This window comes from Myiozetetes cayanensis, unplaced genomic scaffold (assembly GCF_022539395.1).
Source record: "Myiozetetes cayanensis isolate MyiCay16 unplaced genomic scaffold, myiCay2020 scf1, whole genome shotgun sequence".
In the NCBI taxonomy this organism is placed as follows: domain Eukaryota; kingdom Metazoa; phylum Chordata; class Aves; order Passeriformes; family Tyrannidae; genus Myiozetetes; species Myiozetetes cayanensis.
Genome location: NW_026086604.1, coordinates 73,893,581 through 73,911,632, shown reverse-complemented (window position 1 = coordinate 73,911,632; position 18,052 = coordinate 73,893,581). Strand labels below are relative to the sequence as shown.

General features: G+C 38.9%; 1 protein-coding gene across 1 annotated transcript in view; it reads right to left on the bottom strand.

Annotated features, from left to right (window-relative positions):
• FBXL7 (F-box and leucine rich repeat protein 7) overlaps window positions 1-18,052 on the bottom strand; it is a 176,947-nt gene that overhangs the window by 68,761 nt on the left and 90,134 nt on the right. The window lies entirely within an intron of this gene.

The following is an 18,052-nucleotide window of genomic DNA, read 5'->3' as shown; positions in this document are numbered from 1 at the left end:
AAGAGAGAGAAATAAAACCAAAGAAAGACAAGTGATGCACAGTACCATTGCTCACCACCCACTGACCGATGACCAACCCATTCCTGTGCAGTGATCGACCCCTCCTGGCCAACTCCCCAGTTTATATACTGAGCGTGACCATATTCTATGGAACATCCCTTTGGCCAGTTTAGGTCAGCTGTCCTGGCTATGCTCCCTCCCAGATTCTTGTGCACCTCCTTATGGCAGAGCACAGGAAAATGAAAAGTGCTTGACCTAGGGTAAGCTCTGCTCAACAACAACTAAAACAGCAGTGTGCAATCAACATTATTCTCATCCTTAATCCAAAACACAGCACTGTACCAGCTTCTATGAAAAAATGAACTCTATCCCAGCTGAAACCAGCACAATGTAAAATTAAGGGCATCACCTAAATTGACACACCTTTTTCCATCAGTAATTCAGCACTGCTGAAAGTCTGCCCGGTCTCCCCCTATGGGGCAAAGGGAAGGCTGTCCTATTGTCTCCCTCAGTCCACAGGGAAACTGCCAGGAACGTTATCCCTATCCTGATTCTGCCTCTCTTGAACAGTCAGCAGGGCTGATGGCACAGACCAGTCACTCTAAAGCTAAGAGTGGAAGTGGCACTAGAACTAACTGTTCATCTGTATAAACCTCTCCAGCAGTCCAGCAAGGCAACAGCTGCCACATCAAGATATCAGCCAACTTGACCTCCTACTTATGAAGAGAAGTTAATCAATACCTCGGTGAGTTCTACTTCCAGAAAACAGCACTGACAGGTATCCATCAACACTTGGCTTATCACAACCCAAGAGGGACAGACTGTGGACTCTCTGGCAGCTCATTTCAGTAAGGCAGCCACAGCACCCTCCGTTTGCCTCCAGGGTGCTTACTGTTCTCCAGCTGGGCTGGAAATTACATTTCAGCAAGCTGAGAAGCAATCATGGTTCCTTGCAGAAGAAAAACCCTACTCTTCCTTCTGGTATACCTCTTATTTCAGAAGAACTTTCCTTTTCTCTCTGCACTATCTCAAGTGAATCTCTACCTCAAATTCCTTTTGAACAAAAAAAAAAATCCTTTTGGGTTTTCAGACTACTTCCTAGAATGGATCTAACTTTTCTGCTTACAAGTTTACAGTGCTTGAATATAAATTTCAGCATAAATTTTATCCCTGTCTTCACTACTTGTTCTCCTTCTTCTGGAGCATGCCACTGATTACCTAAAAAACCCCCAGCTTTACTGTATTTGGTAGCCTGCAAAGATTAGGGAGTCCAAACCCACTCCTCTTCTCCAAAACCTAGGAAGAGGAGATTTCTTAAGTTGATATGGGGGAAAAAGAGAGAAAGTTGAAACTGGGAGAATTGGAACACTGGAAAAATTGTTCTGAAAGATTTCACATTTAAAAAAGCTAAAACACAAAGTGTGGTGGTAAAACTTTGTTACATACAACAGGACACTTTATCGAAGGTATTAATAAAGTGTTCTAATTAAGTATTATCACCACCATCATTATGTACAAGAAGGCATATCCACTTTACAAGTTTTCCTCTAGAAATTCAAATTTCTCCATTATTATGCCATTATAACATTGACTCTAGCATCTCTGAGCCTTGTGGATATAATGATATAATGTTCATTTACCTAGAACTAAAATGAATACTTTCTATTTTTCCATTAGAGAAACCAACAAGGAAAAACAACTAACATGTTTCTAGCTCACTTGAAAATGCAAGATCATTTGCAATATTCAGTATGTTTGATAGCATTTAAAAGAAAAAAAAACCTCTCCCTTATTTACTAAACCTATTATTTTCTATCTGGTAATTAAATATTACTAAGTTTTCTCACTCTAGAAGTAGTCAAGTCTAGTTTCACTAAGGAATAACTGATTATTGCAGACTCCCCATAAAGTTGTTATTATTCCCGATGAAGTAGTATTTTTCTTATGCTTTCAATATAGTACTTCTCTAGGAACAAGACACCTCTTACCAAGTTAGTGCAAACCATTCAATAAAATTTAGGTTGTGCCAGAAGGTAGATTGTTAACAGCTGTTAAACACAGGCTCTGCTGAAGATCGTATTACCTGTTGAGCAGTTGATCAAAGCCACAAGAGATCTCCTCTAGAAAGGCAAGTGTCTACATGCAAACAATACAAGTGCTTCCATGAGAAACTTCTGAATAATTATTTCATAATTTTATCCCTTATTTTGTATGTGTGTATCTATCCACCCATATGTATATTGACAGTAACATATATTTGCATTTTGCTAGTACAAGCTCTGGGTGAACACCAGATAATGCTACTGACAGGAGAGGAAGACAGAGTCCAAACTAGCAATGGCAGAAGGTCAGATGTAGGAATTTTCTGTATCTGCTTCCTCCAACATGTGGATCAATAGTGAAGATGCAATCCCACCACTTGGAGTTGACCCTAGAAGTCACCATACCACGAAGTACATCTTCCCATACATATTCAACCCTGCTACACAGCCTCTTTGAACAGAGATGGAGGTGAGGAAAAATCTGACATTAGACAGAAAAAAAAAAAAATGGAGGCCAGACACTCTTTTTCTGAGTTGTGCTGACTCAAGAAAATTAGATTTGAGGTATTTTGTTCCATCAATACCTTTCAGGAGTGGATTTTCCAAGAAAAGGTCTTCATAACCGAATTTACTTAAGGAGAACCTGCCTCCCAGAAAGGACTAATGTGTACTATTTATTCTACTTTGGCAAGTCATTAGGTATTTTCTTACTCATGTACACTGTTCCTAACAAGTGTCTAAAGCCCCCTCAGTCTGACAGGGCAATGCACATACACAGAGGCATGGTTGCTCCTCCACTAGGATTTAATGATTCTAAAAACTGAACTGTAACACAGCCTGAAAAAAAAGGTCACCAATTTCCAGTGCTAGATTACTCATATCATCACCTTCCAGTCAGAAATCTACCCCACCTGATTTTGCAGTTCTATCTTCCCCAGCCACCAGTAAAACAAAATGAAACAAAAACGCAAACTGTAGAAGGCATTTCCAGCAGATAAACTCCTTGCTAGCTCTCTCCCGCCTGTTGTTAAGTCAGCCTTCTAACTAGAGGAAAGACCTTTGTGATTTTTTTCCTGCTTTATTATTATGCTGGAAACAATAGGCTTTTTGTTCTATGGCAAGAATACAGGAGCCGAAGCTCCGTGCACAATTGTGTGATCATCGCGCGGCCCTGTGTCCCAACCTTTCTGAAACATGGCAGGCACAAAGCTATCCAGCTGACTAATGAGAAGATAAAGGACAGTCCAAGGGAAACAATGAACAAAATTGTCACTTCCAACAATGCAGAAGGCCACTTCAGTATTCCCACAATCTCCTGCCAATTTTTCTTTCCTTATGCGATTTCCTCCATCAAATAACTGCTGTCACTTTTGACTGCTTAAATGATTAATTATTCTGACCATAAACATTTTTAGGAGAAATGAGAACAGTGACCTAGACCTGAAACATTTATTTGCTATAATAATCATAACTTTATACCCCTTACATGAAGGAGAGTCTGAGACACTAAGCAGTTTACTTGCTAAGCTCCAAAACCCAGATGCTGCCCTGCTTGGCATCTCTGAGGTAGGTCCAACCTACAGGGCCCAGCTCCAGATCACAGAGTCCACATGGAGGACACCTGCGTAACAAAACTACTCTACAAGCCAGGGCAGAAGTATCATTCCAGAAATGGAGAGACTTTCCTGAAAATGTTTTTGGCTGGTTACAATATAACTAGGGCCTTCTGGGTGTGCAGCAGTAGTGGCTGTGCAGATTTTCAGCTGTTTTACAGCTGTGCCTTTTCTCTGCAGCATCAAAGGATTTCAGTTTGCTGCTTCACCCTGCCACACTAACAGATATCATGGTAATATACTGTGCTCGTGTTTCATGTTTTCAGAAGGTCAGAGACCCACAAGCAAATAAGAAATTTTTGTGGTGTCCATTCATAAGAGCAAGTTGTCCCACTTGGGAAAAAATAAAAGGAGAACTAGATGATACTTCTTACTATCTCTGCAATTCTGCAACTAATTGAACAAAGGTAGCAGCAGGGCTGGAAAGTGCTGCTAGAAGCCCTATTCCTTCACTTTGCTTAAGCAAATTACACACCAAGCTTAGCGGTTAAACTTTTCACCACAATTACAAGCCTTTGCCGAAAAGTGCATCTGTTACTTCTAGATAAATTCTATGATCATTTTAGTCGTGGTCTGTTTTGCACATGGTGACCAATCATGCTAAACACCGTATATTCTATTCAGCAAAGCCATACAGATTAAGTGGCCACTGAGAACCCCAAATATACTATGAAAAGAAGCAGCTTGCTTTAACTCACACTGCTCTAACTTGACAGCTCAGCTCCTTGCCATCCAAAGCAGTCTCTGACTCACATGCTGGGCAAGAGAAGATTCATCCTAAATTGACTGCAGCTCTAAGACACACGTCGCGTGACCTCAGTCTCACTATTCTTCTTTGACCTCCATATTGTATTAAAAAAGAGGAACCAGCTAGTATTTTAGTATTTTCTTCACATCTCACTTCTTCACGTTGCAGTACTCCGCCTGGCAGACACTGGTGGAATTTTTACCTCTCGTATTGTTCATGTTCAGCTATTGAGTTATATCACATATAAAGTGTACTACTGATCTGGTACACAATACAATACATCACACACCAAAAGTATATTAAAAGCAGGCTTAACACACCTCTGTTCTTCAGACAAAAATCTTCCTCTAAGCACAGAGGTGAAAATAAATAGTCCATATTCAGAAGAAGTTCCTTGATTTCCTTCAGATCATGATAAAATGATAGAAGGATGTCCTGCTATGCATTTACTCTACTGAAAATAGACTTGAACCACATGGTAAACTAACAACAGCAGAAGAAAGCCCCAAATATTGTTAAAGAAAAATATTTTTACATAATAATGTATTTCAAGTTATTATATAATACTACATAACAATATATTTTAATGTGTTAGAATAACAGATATTATGATACTATAATGATATATCAGAATGATAATTAAGGAAATGGTAAAATACTTTATTTTTAAAATTTAACATCCAGTTCTTTTCTAGGCAACATACAGCAGCATTGACAGCATTATGGTAGATATTAGCTATCGCACCTTAAACATCAAGTATAGAATGCATGTGAAAAACTAAAGAAAGCATGTTAATGTTTTTAATGATTCAAATGTTTGTGTTTTTCTGTAATTTGCATAAGCAACTGCTTTGCCAATAGGCCCAAAGACTGCAGATGCCTCTTGCATCAGATAACATTTTCTTGGTTCAGTTGTGCATGGGTATCTTCTTAGTCTAGTGTGGTTGCACTAACTGTACCACAGAGTCAATAAAATCTCTTTTCCTTAAAAGGCAGTGCATGTTTAAGAAAGGTAATACCTCAAGGAATGGTACACTGCACAGAGAGGTTCTTCATAACTTCTACACAAACAGCCCTGGTGAATCTTTGCTTAACTTGTGGCATAACAGCACGATGAATTGCATCCAGTTCTATCAAGTAATCTTTACCACCACACGGCACAGCACACGGGAGCGTTGTGAAAACAGACAAAAGGGAAACGATCAAAAGGACAAAGCTGCCAATAGGAAAAAATCATATTTGCTGATCACTGCATTTTTCCCATTCACAAAGAGAAGGTGGAATATGCATTATATTGTGGCAAAGTCCTAACGGGACTGGCACAGGGAAATCTACAGAGAAATAAGCATGCTAACCATAGCAACTTATGTATCAATAACAGCTGAAAGTGAGACGATGACTTCATTACCTAAGCAGAATAAGCTCACTGTCATTCACTCCTTGACAGTTCAACTAGAGTTATCAGTACATCGCTCATATGAACACTGGTGAAAATCAAGAAAGTTTAACAAAAAGATGCTATTTTTTTCTCGTCCTGTCAATCCATATTAAATTTAAATCCTACTATACAAGTGTAGCCTGATCCTCACTACCAGACTACCTGTGCAGGTGGGCACAATCAAGTAAAAACTGCTGCAGACACAGCTAAGGCCACAACACAGCACAGAAAGATCTGCAGCTGAAGTGTTCAAAATGTAAATGTGGAAGAAAAGACAACAAAGTATGTGCATCAAAAAGGCATTGCAAGCCAATGCAAAACTAAGCAAAAGTTTTACACTGCTCTTCTAGAGACGAAAGAATCAGAACAGCTTGAGCTGGAAGGGACCTCCAAAGATCCCCTAGTCCAATCCCCCTGCAATGAGCAGGGACATCTTCAAACAAATCTGGTTGCTCAGAGCCCCATCCAACCTGACCTTGAATGTTCCCAAGGATGGGGCATCCACCACCTTTCTAGGTAACCTGTTACGGGTGTTTAACCACCCTTACAAGTAAAGAATTTTTTCCTCCTATCTACTCTAAATCTATACTCCTTTAGTTTAAAACCATTACCCTTTGTCCTAACACAACAGGCCTTTCTAAAAAGTCTGTCCCCATCAGAGAAAAAGTAGAATGTAGAAACAGATGTAGAGATGTATGTGACAGAAAGCAGCAGAAGGCCACACAAACTGAATCCTGAGTCTAAGGATGCCAGTTCACAGAGTCCTTCATCACACATTTTAGTGAAGTCTAAACACACCACATAACTGTGGTGACAGAAAGGTTTACTAATAAACAAAAGTTGTAGGCTCAGAGAATGAAGAGATGAGAAAACTGGAGTACATTAAACATGATCTTTCACTTCAGGGTCTTCTCCCCATCTCACTACCCCTGGGTTACAAACAGTAGTGATTTTGTTAGGCTGTGGTTGCTAGAGATGTGCTGCACAGTATTTGTAGTGCTCGCGATGTCAGCCTGTGCTGATACCAGGGGACACATAGTTCTCAAAACAGCATAAAATAATTTTGACAATTCATGACATTCTTTTAATTGTACGATCAAATTGCAAGGGTTTCTTTCAGGCTCATCAGCCTAAAATTTAGCGGTTTGACTGTTCTGCATTGGACCACTAAGCACACCAGCTGTAGCACTTACCACTGCAGCCTAATAGACAAAGCAATAGAAGAGAGTTGGCAGGCAAAAACAAAAATGTGATTTTATGGGCTAGCATATACCCACAAAAACAGTGGTGGAACACAAGCCCAATCAATATAGGACCATGGGGACCCCTGTTTATGTAACGTGAAGCCAGAACACATTAAACTCTCAAGTTCTTTCCAGTGTTAGAGGTTTGCAGCATGCTTTGTACAGACTTTGGAACAGTATCTGACTTACTCTGCCAGCAAAAACATTACAGATGGAACCGTCAAATCTTCTTGTTTAGTGGCGCCTGCTTTTCTAACACGTGACTTTTTTAAATAACAACCGTCACTCATCGGGTAAACTCAATGTCTTTTCCAGCACCTGCGAAAATGTTTTGAGGACAAAGAATAGATTTCAAAAACTGACAGTCTACAAACTGCCCTTCAAAAAGCCATTCTAGGCTATTTTAAAATATATGCTTTTCACTGTTATAATTCTGGTCTACTGTTGATGTGCAGGACTGTATCTGCCAGTTACTTACAATATATTTTGCTGTATCTTTCTTTTTTTCACAGTTAAGCAAACTGTGGGTGTGTGCTAGGTAAGATCACGCTAGAGACAAATTGGGTATGTACATGGTGTAAAAATGGCTGCAACAAACTTAAGACTCCTGTCCTACAAGCACTGCAAGGGTAACTGTGGGGAAATGAACTCCAGCTCAGCTAGACCCAATACAAAGTCTCATGCATAATTTATTTCCCCATACCAATCAGGAACCAGAGAAGGCTCAAGGGTATTTTCAGTCATGTCAATAGGAAAGCAGGAAAACCAGCATAAGGTGTATTTGAAAGGCAGCCTTGGAAGCAGGACTTCATGAAATTTCACTGGGATCAAATCCCAAAACCAGATGCTGAAAATGAGTTTGAAGTTAAAAGTCAGAGTCCGGCTCCTGCTTCTTTCGTTTCTTGTCCTTAGAAGTGAGGACTAAAAAATCATTACTATATAGTATTACATGAAGCAGTCTTTTTTTTTTAAATACAATGTTATTACAAAAAAACCCCAAACCAAACCAAAAACAAACTCCAAACAAATTTCATAACAAAGAACACTTTTTATTATTTCATAATAAACCATAAAAAAATGCTGCAGTCATACAAGTAGAGAAAGAGTTAATGAATACAGCAAAATCAAGTGGTTTTGAGGCCTCCCAAAATTATGTGGGAAGTTGCAGAAAATCATTGCTACCAAATAAAATCAGCTAACAATTAATTTTAGACCATAAACTTCCCATTATGAAAACATCACTAATAAACGCTGTAAAAAAAATCCCTCCCCAAAAAACCTAGGAGCACTGTAGTTAATCAGAATACCAGGAAGGGAATAAGCAAACTTGGAAGACTGACACTGGCACAACCCTTGCTGCTAAAAAGGAAGAAGCAGGAAGCCGACAGCTCGTGTGATACGGCTTAAGCCATACGTATGCAAAGACTTAAAGATCTGCAAGCAGAAGAAGTATTTTGTGTTTTTTATTATTTAGTTGATTGTTTCTGTGGAAGACATGTTTTTGCTAACTTAGCCTGGTTGAACTACAGGAAACTATTTCACAGTTCCTGCTTCGTTGCAGGTGCAGAATCAAGATGGGAAACATTATTTTTCTTGTAAACTTAGAAATACTCAAAGAGCAACACAAAGAAGCTGTGTATTACAAGGTAATTTCTTTAAAAAGCTTTTCTATTGCCAAGTTACATTGACTGTTCACACTAAATTTAGGGTGGGATATTAAAAAGAATCCTTGTGAAAGATGATGTTACTTGCTCAGGCTGGGAGCACTTCAGACTCTCCATGTCCCATCTAGACTTGAACGCATTAGGAAAACCATGACCATTTGCCAAAAACACCAGTGGCATTCACTGTAGTTATTATTAGAAACAACTAAAACAAACTTTATACCATCCACTTCTCTCAAAACAGGTAGCATTTAGAAATACAGACCTGAAATTTACTAAACAAATATAGTTTTAATATATATTTATTCTAGCTCTAGCATTGAAAGAAAACTGTATCAACATGGTTCTGTAACAGAGATAACCATTTACTAGGAAGAAACTGCTGACATGGTTCATTAGATTCTTACATCTAATTAACTACACACACTAGTCAACACTTTGCTCAAGTGCTCAATATTAATCTGAGTTGTTAGCTAATAAGGTCCTATATGCATATATATCCACATTTATATAAACATATGGTGTTAAACATGATACTGTCAGTCTCCTTTAAAAGAAGATTTTACATTTGTCAGTTCACTCCATGTTTCTTGCAGATGTTTTTGAGTAAGTGGGGTTTATCATATTTTGGAGGGGGTTGTCTTTGTTTCTTAGGGGTGGTTGTTTGCTTCATTTTTTAAGACTCTTCATTCCATCAAGATAATGTTGAGAAACTCCGTTCTATGGAAAATGTGCACGACAACCTGAACAGAAAAAGACTGATCTCCCATCTTTCCTACAGCAAAAAGATGGCAACAATAACAAAACACCTGTTACTCAACCTGAATGATGGGTTTCCATTCTAATCTTCAATCAGCAACACAAAATATATGTTTTCTTGCAATACTACATTGTATAAACTCATAGAGCTTCCTTGATTCCCCTGAGGTCAAATGTAGCATGTACCTGAGGAGATTCCTATAAGATTTTCATTTTAAGTAACTGGATTTGTTGCCTTTACTTTTCGCAAAGGAAGTGGTTCAAAAGTTTCAGTAACCCACAAAGCATTTCCTGAAGGCCCAAAATACTGTAGCTTTATCAATTATACCTGTCAGATCTAAAATATTCATTAACATTGCAGTTTGACAGTGTGGCAAAATGAGTGATTACATGCCTAAGAAGGCATGCAGCTCTGCCAAGTCATAAGTATTCCTCATGATGCCATGGGAAGGTGATGCTCTTAGTCAACCTAGTGCCTAATTTTGCTGTAAGAACACAAACACAGGACAAAGTCACAGAAGAGAAAGGAAGGACAGCACAGACCTAATCCTTCAGCTGCATAAAGGGCAGTAGAGGCAGTGAAAATGGAAATACACCTGAAGCCACTGCTGCCTCCACAGGAGGCTGGAAATCTGCCAGCCAAGAGGCTTGGAGTGCCTGTCCTGGTTATCTTGCTGAAGATCTGAGTAGGAATCAAACATGAATAGTGGCTGGCTTCTGCAACTGCCTTCCCTAAAGAACACAGATTTCTAACATGCTCCTGTGCCAAAGCATCTCTGATTAAAGTGAGGGTTTGAGGGTGGGCTTTATGGGTGAGGGTTTCTTGCTTGTTTAGGTTGGGTTTTTTGCATGGACATTTTTTTGTTTGTTTCGAACTTGTTTAGTAGGTTTGGTGGGGGTGTATTTTGTTGCTGTTATGAGTCTTGGAAGGTAGGCCTATAGTCAAGAAGAAAAGCAAGGAGTCTTAGGGTCAGTCTAGATGATACTTCGTAAAGAAAATACTGAAAAGAATCTGTCATCCTATGAAAAAACAGAAATTAAAGTGATGTTTTCAAGCTGTCATCACAGTACAGATTTCTATGTGTATCAGCAGAGGCTAACATCCTATGAGAGATTTAAATTCTCATACTCTTTCCCATATGAAAAGAAGTAGCAAAGTTGTCCTTTTAAATACAGAGATGATTCTTGGGGTATGGGTATGTTTTTATTTATGCAAACAACAGATTTTACACCTATGGAAAACAGATATATGTAACACTCGATTTTTGCCTCATTAGTTTTGTTTTCTTTTCTCCTGTTCTGGTAGGAACCAATTTCTCACTCCTTGCATTGGGTCAGAAGAAGACAGGAAGATCAGCCAATCATTCAACTACCAGAAAACTAACTTACTGGAAGATGTTTGAGGTTTTTTCTTCCTTTATAAATGGTTTGAGAACCATTGAGTCACAGATACCTGGCTTACCCTGTTCTGTGTCAAAGGAAGGAGAGAAAAATGTCTTTTCAACATGTGTGTTTACATGAGACATTCGCAAGAGGGAGACGTGTTAATTCCTCTCCCTCCCCTCTTGGTCTCATTGTCTTGGCCACTGCCTGATAAAAAAACATACGAAAGAAGCAATGCAACAACAAAAAATTTTCACATTCCAAGCATTAGCATCACATATGCTGAGCACCAGACTCAATTACAGTTTTAAAATTCATTACAGATGTATCTTAAACCAAATGGCTGCAAGATGTATAGTCAGATATGAGTTTACAGACCAGTGTTAGGAAATAGCTGGCAGAAGACAGGCAGTGTTGTTTGCATTTTGCCAGCCCAAATCTTCTCCCCTTTCCTCTTCTCTCTCCCTTTAGGCATTTTGGCAGCTGTGTCTCAATCTCTCCAAATTACTCTTCTGATTGGGTGTTTCTATGGAAACACACTAGAAGACACAGCACCTCTCCTTTAAAAAACTATAAAAACAAGAGGTGCAGCATGAGAAAACAAAAAGGATGAAGAAGAGTAATACAATGGGAAAAGTTCTTACCAAAAATGAGAAACTGTACAGCCTTTAAACAGTTTAACAGTACATGGCAAACCAGGACCACACTGATGCTGCCCAGTTACCACACAACCAGCCACGATTCTGCAGGGATGGCTTTTGACTGAAATAGTTAATGTTGTGCTGTTTTTCAAATAAAATCTCTCCAGGCCTCAAGTACCTGTGCCAGTGGCCTGATGTAGTCTGTGTCTGACCATACTTTTCTACAACACAAGATAAAATTATCTTACAACTTCATTATCTGCTACCATTTACTTTGACAGCCAGGGTACTTTGCAAAATTTCAGAAGGGAGATTTCGTGATACATTATAACATTAAAAGTAGAGGAGCAGAGGATGCCAGTGCACCTAGACTGTACATCATAATTTAATAAGGTTGCATAGATTAGCTCTTTGATTGGTATTTGTCTTGTATACTTACGTGGTGTTTGCAAACTGTCAGGAAAGTTTACTAAATTCAGTCTCCAACCAGAACTGGCTGTGTATGCTGTAATGACAACCACCAAGAAGCTGCAGCACCATTTTGAGAAAACACGAGGTGCTGATACCCAACAAGATGGAGCAGGTATGCTTCACACATTGCCTGGGTCTTGCAGAGGCAAGACCTGGCATTGCCTAATCTCTTAAGGACTGCAGTGGGCTGACCCTGGCTGCATGCCAGGTGCCCACCAAAGCCACTCTACCACTCCCTCCTCAGCCAGGCAGGGGAGAAAAATATAATGAAAGGCTCGTGGGTCAAGACAGGGAGAAACCACTCACCAACTACTGTAAAGGGCAAAACAGACTGACTTGGAGAAATTAGTTTAATTTATTACCAGTCAAATCATAGTAGGATAAAGAAAAATAAAGCCAAACATCCTTGACAAACTTCTGAAGTACCTTCTCCCCTTCCTTTACTAATCTTGGTGTCTGCAGAGCTACATCTCTCACACCTACTCACTCCTTTCTCCTGGCTGCTGTTGTGCAGTACCTTTTTCCCTTAAATACATTACCCCAGAGTTGCTACCACCATCAGTGATGGGCTTGGCCTTGGCCAGCTGCAGGTCTGTGTTGGAGCTGGCTGGCATTGTCTCAGTCAGACATGGAGGAAGTTTCTAGCAGCTTCTCAAAGAAGCCACTCTGGTAGCCACCTGGCTACCAAAATTTGCCACACAAACCCAATACAAGCAGTTCACTTCAAAGAATTTACACTTAGTTTAGGTATGTCCAGTCACTGATACTGAAAAAAAATTTATGTTTAGTAATTATAAAGAAACTCTACAACCCAGCAATGTGAGGTCATGGGGTCTGATCATCGAGCCCACCACTTTAGCCCACAATGAATCAGAGAATCAGCAACAGAATTTCCACCACTTCAAATCCTGCCTATTGTGAATCAGTTAAAAGGCACTGCCTGCTAGTGAAGGAATGCCACAGCAGCCTTAGCTGAAAAAGAGAGAGCATTCGAGATTTAATTAAACTGCAACATTCCCTTAATCCATAACCCATAGCAGGAAGACGGACTACATGGGAAAAAAAGACAGTTCAGAAGCATAATGGAAAATTAAAAATTAAGGACTAGGGAGGGGGAAGAAGGGAAAAGGACTTAATGCTTCTTTATTCAAGATGTCTGTTTGGCTGAATTTTTTAGGGCGAGGCTAGGAGGACTCAGTTTTGCCAACCTGAGCTTTCTGCAAACTGAAGTTGTCACTACAACATCAAGTCTCTATCAACAGCCTTTAGTGTATTCAAGCCTTGGTCACAGAACTTGGTAAAGGCTTTTATTTGTTTATTTTTTAAATGAGTCTTCAAACATTATTCTCTGTTTTAGTGATGCTGAAGGCACTAACACTTGGTAAAAATTTCTCCCAAACTGTAAAATGCAGTTATCATTTACATTATAATAAGTTTATTAACTTCTTCCCTCCAGATTATTGACTAACTTTTCCAAAAGTGCTGCTGGAAATCCAGGGAATCACCAACAACCCAACAACTGCTGTGACCCAGGTTCTGCTCTCAGCTACACTGAGGCTATGGAACCCTGTAACTGCACTGGAGTAACAAAACAATCTGTCAATATATTTTGGGAGGGTTAACAAAGAATTACACTTGTATTCCATGCAAGTTAGTAATTTATGGTACCTTCTTAGAAAGGAACATATTTGTTTCCAGGAATCAACAAAATAAAGTTAGAATTTATTAAGTCCTTGACATTAACAAGTGGTGCTTAGGACTAAACAGAGGGGTTTAACCTTGAAAAATAAATCTGAAATCCAATTATAGTTTTATGCTGTTGTAGCAATGAAGAGTGAAACAATGAAGTATTTTTCTTCAAGATCATCCTTCAGGTTGGTTTTTGGTTGAAAATCTTGTTAGAAAGCTACACCGAAGACTGCTTTATTTATCAGCCTACTGTTTTTTAAACAATATAGTAGTTAACCTAATCTGATCTCACTGTTGCCAGGCCCTAAAAGCTCAAACAGAGACCAGGGCAGACAACAATAGGTCATGAAGGAAATAAAACATTAAATAAGGTGGCCAGCTGCCAACTGTTGCCTTGGCATCAGGAGCTTATTCTTCACCTCCATGTTACTCCACCTTTCCCAAATAATTCTCTTACAGAGGACAGAGAAATCTGACCCATAATCAGAGTCGATAAGCCACCCCATAATTACAGCGCTGTCCGGACCGGTTTTCCTCCAAACTGCAACTACTGATACCTGTTCCCTCTCCCACAAAATTTCTTCACTACATTCAAAAATACAGCAACACAGGTATTTGGTAGTTTTTCTGTGAACCCCCTACTTAGATGAGCACCAGTTTGTTTCCCTGAAGGGGACAGTTATCCCTGTCTGCCTGAAGTGCAAAATACTGTAACAATTGCCCTGGTAGCAGCAAGCAGTATCCTCTAGATGCATCCAGCTAGCAGAAGATCCACATACAGAGGTATGTAAGTAAATGCTTACACTAAGTTGGGAGCAAACCCTTTACCCTCAATTCTTGTTTTCCTTCTGCTGCCCTAGGAGCACAGAAAGAACAACAAATATTTTTTTTAATCTCCTTTTAGAGCTCATATGAGCATAAACAAAGATACATAAGAACATTGTAATCTGCCACCTCAGCCCTTCAGCCACTCTTGCTTTGGGAGAGGCTTACTTATACAGCCTTTCAATAAAGAAATGCAGAGTGCTTTGGGGAACAAAAATAATTCAAACGAACCTTTACAGAGATCTGCACACTCACCTCTCATGTTAGGAAAAGGATTCACCAAATTTCAGGACAGAGAGAACTTTCACAATTAGGAAATGCTTCTTTTATTCCCCAACTAAATACATTATGTGTGACCAGATGATTTCATCTTTTATGACAGTGCTACAAAGAGCCCTTATTTTCATCGGTTTCTTGATCACTTATCCTAATTTCCCCAGTGTACTGAGAATTCAAGTTCTTAACATCTGGAGTTCTTGTCTTCATACTACAATCTGTTTGGTAAGAAAAAAGCTGAAAACAAAACCCCAAATAAGACACCTAATTACTCATTTTTAAAATCATTATATTGTTCCTCTAAGTCTGAGAATATTCTCCCTCCGTGCTCAGGAAAGTCAGTAGCACAAAAAAAAAAGTGTGTATCAATGAAAAATTTTCTGGTTCTCATTAACATGAGGAAAACCACCTGGAATTACAACAGAAATAAGAAAGTGATATCCATTTCCATGTTACTTGCAGAAGAGGAGCTTGATGTAGACTCATTCCTTACTTGAAATTACTTTTAACAGCCTGTAAGCTTGCTTCTGAGCATGGCAACATAATTTTATGAAGCTTTGTGCAGCCTCTCAAAGATGAGAGAAACAACAGGAGCTCACAGTGCTCAGTGCACACATAAATTGAAGTGTTCCAGGACTCTCACTCAGGCAGTGGGCCAAAGTCATACCTAAATACAACATGGTGTAGGCTACTGATTTACTATGAAGTCAACTGGGTTCACTGTCTAGAAAAACAAATGTTTGCATGCATGTTCCAGAAAATATGAGCTATTTTTAATGGAGAAAGTAGTCCCCATATTACCCAAGTCTCATTTACGCACAGTAATTTTTGCTGCCTCTGTGCTGGTCAGCTGCAGTATGTTATTGCCATTTTCCATCTCAATCCTAGACAGAAAGCAGAAATACTTTCAGTGCACACACTGCTACACTTATTTCAAAAAGGAGACAAAAGGACATTACCTACATAATAAATTAATGCCACATATTACTCAGCAGTCTACTGGAACAAAGGAGAGGAAACAGAAGAATCATATTATTTCCAACATCAGTGCACCTCTCATAACATCAAATTCCCTCCATGTGCACCTTCTTCTGTACCTGCCCAAAACACTACACAAAGTGGGACAGTTTTCAATTCCAGTATTTTGAAGGAGATATATAGTTACATATAAAGAGACCCTATTTGCCTGCTTGCATGATTTGCAGTTATGTACTTTACATTTTCTCATGACATCTCTGCATATCTACCCACTTCCTTAGGAAAAAAATGAAAGGGGAACAAGCAACAGAAAGTTATGTTTGTCCAGGTGAGTGCTCATTAAGCCAACAATAAGGCAGCTTCTTGGACAATTCCAGCTCTGGAGTAGGATTTGAGACTACTTGTTGCCTCCACACAATGTTCCCAGATAAGTCATTAATTCTGGTCTATTGTTTAAGACAATATTTAATATTCTTAAACATCTTGCAACAGATGAGATGTTTTTAGCAAATACTTAATAAACAAGTTAACAGAGAAATTAAATCAATACATGCAAATTTTAAACACCCACCTTTACAGTTTATTGAAAGTTGCTTGATTCATCAGGTCTACCAGATCATGACGGCTGTTTTTAAACTGCCATGAAGTTTGACAGCCCATGCCTTTTTAAGTGCTAGAATTCATTTGCTTGTAACTCTTGTGCACTGAGATGTTTTACATCTGTACCACAGAACTGAAGAGTACTTGGCATGCTACACAGTATGTTTATTTGTTTCTAAAATGCATCCCTGATATACTGCATGCATTCCAAGCCCTATAGAGTTGTCATTCAGAGCAGTGTCTTAATCCAGCCTGACAAAAATGAAGAGAATTCAGGCTTTCTAATAAGCTGCAGCTATTGCTGAGGCAATGCACATGAAGAGAACTGAATACCATTTATTACCATGTAATACCATGTATTATTTCATTCCAGATATGTATCACTGCATTTCTCTTACACCAACTGATGTAATTAATTAACTGTATAAACTTTTGAGTAAGCTTTTTGAATCACATGAAACTGTGGCTGAGGAGGTATTAAAAAAAAATATAAATCTCACTGCAACTGTCCCAAGGGTTTATATTGCCTGGAAATACTGTGGACATACCAAACCAGACTGAGAGCACCTTTCATGGAACTGTTTCCGTCAGTACAAGTGCAGGCATATCCCCTCTGAGAGATGGCTATCTACCTACCACTTACGCCTTACACTTCTTATAAGCCACAAACCTGAGCAATCCTGAATACATGCAAGAAAAAATTTACTCACAGTTCTACTCAGCATTTAGTATTTTCCTCTGGATAAAAGAAGCTTTTTTTCTCAAAAACTGTGTAGGAATTGGATTTCACAATTTGATAATCTCAAGAGCAGAATGTTAAAAATCCAAGGTAGTGGTGAAGAATTAAACAAATCCACTATTACGTGCCTACACCTGCAGGGTTCCTATCAATTTTTTTCCTTTTTATAATTTCCTTGCATTGCAGCCCTTTTGATTCCTTATTTTCTGGTCAATTTATGACAGTTTAAGAACTCCCTACACTTCTCCCAGTCTTTGGTTAAGCTAAAAAGACAAATTAGTATTTGTTCACCACAGTGGGGAGAACAGAGAACAAAACAAAAACACCTGTACATAAGCAGGTTGAGGAGAATTTGTCACTTAAAAATTAACTCTCAGTTTCATACCCATTTTCCTTGTTGGTGGCAAAATTTGCCCACAAGAATGGGTAAGCAGCTGGGTAGTTATTTTATCTTTGGCTCCTGAGAATGGTGCTGGTGTTGCTACAAAATTTACTCAGCATGGGGTTGTTTGGTGCCATCCAATACTAATTTGGTTTATAAAAGGAAAAGAAAGCATATCATCTGCAGACAACACACCATAGTCTTAAATACATCACAAATCATGTGGTTTACCTTAAAATACAACAAAATTGCTTAGATTTCACTAAGATTTTTACATGGGGGATTGTTCCTATAGGCAAAATGGGCACTGAGGTTGGACAGGGCTTAACCAGCAGCATTTCTAGAGAAAAGGTTGTGAGAACAGTTGCAGCTCCATTTGTGTCCAATGCTAAATATCAAGCTTGAAGCTCACATAAATAATTCATGGAAATGGGCGGAGGGATTTCCTATTAAAGAATTTTACAGAGAACAAAAGTAGCTTACTTGCTTAAAACAACTACATTTTTAAAGCCTGCAATTATTTTGTTTGATTGTGTGTGTGTGCAGAACAGTGCCATTTC